Source organism: Oncorhynchus keta, unplaced genomic scaffold (genome assembly GCF_023373465.1).
Source record: "Oncorhynchus keta strain PuntledgeMale-10-30-2019 unplaced genomic scaffold, Oket_V2 Un_contig_14664_pilon_pilon, whole genome shotgun sequence".
NCBI classification, from domain to species: domain Eukaryota; kingdom Metazoa; phylum Chordata; class Actinopteri; order Salmoniformes; family Salmonidae; genus Oncorhynchus; species Oncorhynchus keta.
Window position 1 is genome coordinate 122,203 of NW_026278872.1, and position 3,950 is coordinate 126,152.

The 3,950-nt window shown below is 45.4% G+C and overlaps 1 long non-coding RNA gene across 2 annotated transcripts; it reads left to right on the forward strand.

The window, feature by feature from the left end:
- Window positions 1–212: 212 nt before the first annotated feature.
- Window positions 213–1,897, forward strand: LOC127918624 (uncharacterized). 2 transcript variants are annotated; one of them, XR_008100600.1, is made up of 4 exons: window positions 213–339; window positions 648–799; window positions 1,180–1,255; window positions 1,485–1,897. It is a non-coding gene; the product is annotated as an uncharacterized LOC127918624 (long non-coding RNA). The 2 variants fall into 2 exon arrangements; XR_008100601.1 differs by lacking the exon at window positions 1,485–1,897 and adding an exon at window positions 1,333–1,451.
- The last annotated feature ends 2,053 nt before the right edge of the window (window positions 1,898–3,950 follow it).

Below are 3,950 nucleotides of genomic sequence, written 5' to 3' on the forward strand. Positions count from 1 at the left end.
ACACACACACACACACACACACACACACACACACACACACACACACACACACTGTAGACACACACACACACACACTGTAGACACACACTGCACACACACACACTAACACACACTGTACACACTGCAGGTACACACACACACTGCAGGTACCATACTACCACACTGCAGGTACACACACACACTGCAGATACACACTCCTGGAGCAGGAGAGACCTATCTGACCTGCAGGTGGAATAGCCTGCTGGGAGCAGAGCTGACGAGTCTAAGAATAGTTACCCTGCTGGTTGATGCTGAGAGGACCACAGCTAGACTACCCTAGTGTTTTACAACTGGGGATAGGTAGAATAGTTACTCCTACTGGTTGATGCTGAGAGGACCACAGCTAGACTACCCTAGTGTTTTACAACTGGGGATAGGTAGAATAGTTACCCTGCTGGCTGATGCTGAGAGGACTACAGCTAGACTACCCTAGTGTTTTTACAACTGGGGATAGGTAGAATAGTTACCCTACTGGTTGATGCTGAGAGGACCACAGCTAGACTACCCTAGTGTTTTTACAACTGGGGATAGGTAGAATAGTTACTCCTGCTGGTTGATGCTGAGAGGACTACAGCTAGACTACCCTAGTGTTTTACAACTGGGGATAGGTAGAATAGTTACCCTACTGGTTGATGCTGAGAGGACCACAGCTAGACTACCCTAGTGTTTTACAACTGGGGATAGGTAGAATAGTTACCCTGCTGGTTGATGCTGAGAGGACCACAGCTAGACTACCCTAGTGTTTTACAACTGGGGATAGGTATTAGTTACCCTACTGGTTGATGCTGAGAGGACCACAGCTAGACTACCCTAGTGTTTTACAACTGGGGATAGGTAGAATAGTTACCCTGCTGGTTGATGCTGAGAGGACTACAGCTAGACTACCCTAGTGTTTTACAACTGGGGATAGGTAGAATAGTTACCTCTGCTGGTTGATGCTGAGGAGGACTACAGCTAGACTACCCTAGTGTTTTACAACTGGGGATAGGTAGAATAGTTACCCTGCTGGTTGATGCTGAGAGGACCACAGCTAGACTACCCTAGTGTTTTACAACTGGGGATAGGTAGAAGAGTTACCTGCCGGCTGGATGCTGAGAGGACCACAGCTAGACTACCCTAGTGTTTTACAACTGGGGATAGGTAGAATAGTTACCCTACTGGTTGATGCTGAGAGGACCACAGCTAGACTACCCTAGTGTTTTACAACTGGGGATAGGTAGAATAGTTACCCTGCTGGTTGGGATGCTGAGAGACCACAGCTAGACTACCCTAGTGTTTTACAACTGGGGATAGGTAGAATAGTTACCCTGCTGGTTGATGCTGAGAGGACCACAGCTAGACTACCCTAGTGTTTTACAACTGGGGATAGGTAGACTAGTTACCCTGCCGGTTGATGCTGAGAGGACCACAGCTAGACTACCCTAGTGTTTTACAACTGGGGATAGGTAGAATAGTTACCCTGCTGGTTGATGCTGAGAGGACCACAGCTAGACTACCCTAGTGTTTTACAACTGGGGATAGGTAGAATAGAACCTGCTGAAACGCTAACGTCACTTAAACCTCAGGGACAGCAATTTCAGGTTGGAAATAGTTGCTGCTGCAAGGCTAAAAACTCCTGGGAATAGACTGCAATGTCAGGATCAAAAAGGGACAACTATTTTTATCATGCGTGTTGTGTGTTGTCAGCTAACTGCTTGCCCTGATGAACCTTGGTCTTGGTAAGCTGGACAAGCCTGCATTCCAACCCAGCACTAAAACAGTGCTGACACTGATCTAAGATCAGTTTAATATAGAGCCTAGAGCTGTCTGTGCCCGAGGGCACCTTCCACCCAGAGTATCATGGCTGCTGTATCTTGTGACTCACCAGGCCTATGAGCGCCCTCTGCTGGCTGTCCTCCTCCTGGAACAACGGAACCACTTTCTGGTCTGCAGAGGAACACCATAACACCGTGGATTTAGACTTTCATTACATCTCAAAGAGTTGGACATAAGGCAAAACAAACAGTCATGAGTCCGGACGAGGAAGAGGATCGCCTAATGATTTAAGAGTGATGAGTAAGTAGGGTTGCACATTTTGGGGAATATTCACAGGTGGAAACTTTCCGTGGGAATTAACGGGACTATATGGGAATTAATATTAATACCATTTAAATGTAGATGTTTTTTTGCATTGGATATATTTACCATATCATATGGAGACAGAAACATAAACCTTTAACCTTATCATACGTAAACATTATACAAATGATTAAATCCTTCCAATAGAAATACCAAAAAATGTTAGTTACGAATTGAACTTTAATCAAATGAGTTGACTCTTCACATGGGATGATTTCACTGAACAACAAAAGAAAGGGAATATTGAATGATCCCCAATGATCCATCGCATCTCCCAAAAACGTTTTCAACATACATCTGTAAAATGATGGTCTAGAAACTAAAGCTTTGGTTGTCTTCCTCTCAGGCTTCCATGTCTTCTCCCTGGACCTCCTCAATGTCCACCTCTTAAACATCAGACTCTGAGGCCTCATCTTCACTGTCACTTTACAACCTTGTTGAGGATGGCTCGTTGTCAGGCTCAAAAAGCCTCATATTTGCCAGGATGGCCACCAATTTTTTTGGGGGGTGGGATTTGGAGGATGATGGAGGCAACAGGGAAAAGAGCCTCAGATCCACAAAGTTTTCATTACAGAGGGACATCTCCATGGTCTTTTCATTACAGAGGGACATCTCCATGGTCTTTTCACTACAGAGGGACATCTCCATGGTCTTCATTACAGAGGGATATCTCCATGGTCTTTTCATTACAGAGGGACATCTCCATGGTCTTCATTACAGAGGGACATCTCCATGGTCTTTTCATTACAGAGGGACATCTCCATGGTCTTTTCATTACAGAGGGACATCTCCATGGTCTTTTCATTACAGAGGGACATCTCCATGGTCTTCATTACAGAGGGACATCTCCATGGTCTTTTCATTACAGAGGGACATCTCCATGGTCTTTTCGCTACAGAGGGACATCTCCATGGTCTTCATTACAGAGGGACATCTCCATGGTCTTTTCATTACAGAGGGACATCTCCATGGTCTTCATTACAGAGGGACATCTCCATGGTCTTTTCATTACAGAGGGACATCTCCATGGTCTTTTCGCTACAGAGGGACATCACCATGGTCTTCATTACAGAGGGACATCTCCATGGTCTTTTCATTACAGAGGGACATCTCCATGGTCTTCATTGCAGAGGGACATCTCCATGGTCTTTTCATTACAGAGGGACATCTCCATGGTCTTTTCACTACAGAGGGACATCTCCATGGTCTTCATTACAGAGGGACATCTCCATGGTCTTTTCATTACAGAGGGACATCTCCATGGTCTTTTCACTACAGAGGGACATCTCCATGGTCTTCATTACAGAGGGACATCTCCATGGTCTTTTCATTACAGAGGGACATCTCCATGGTCTTTTCACTACAGAGGGACATCTCCATGGTCTTTTCATTACAGAGGGAGATCTCCATGGTCTTTTCATTACAGAGGGACATCTCCATGGTCTTTTCATTACAGAGGGACATCTCCATGGTCTTCATTGCAGAGGGACATCTCCATGGTCTTTTCATTACAGAGGGACATCTCCATGGTCTTCATTGCAGAGGGACATCTCCATGGTCTTTTCATTACAGAGGGACATCTCCATGGTCTTTTCATTACAGAGGGACATCTCCATGGTCTTTTCATTACAGAGGGACATCTCCATGGTCTTCATTGCAGAGGGACATCTCCATGGTCTTTTCATTACAGAGGGACATCTCCATGGTCTTCATTACAGAGGGACATCTCCATGGTCTTTTCATTGCAGTGGGACATCTCCATGGTCTTTTCATTGCAGTGGGACATCTCCATG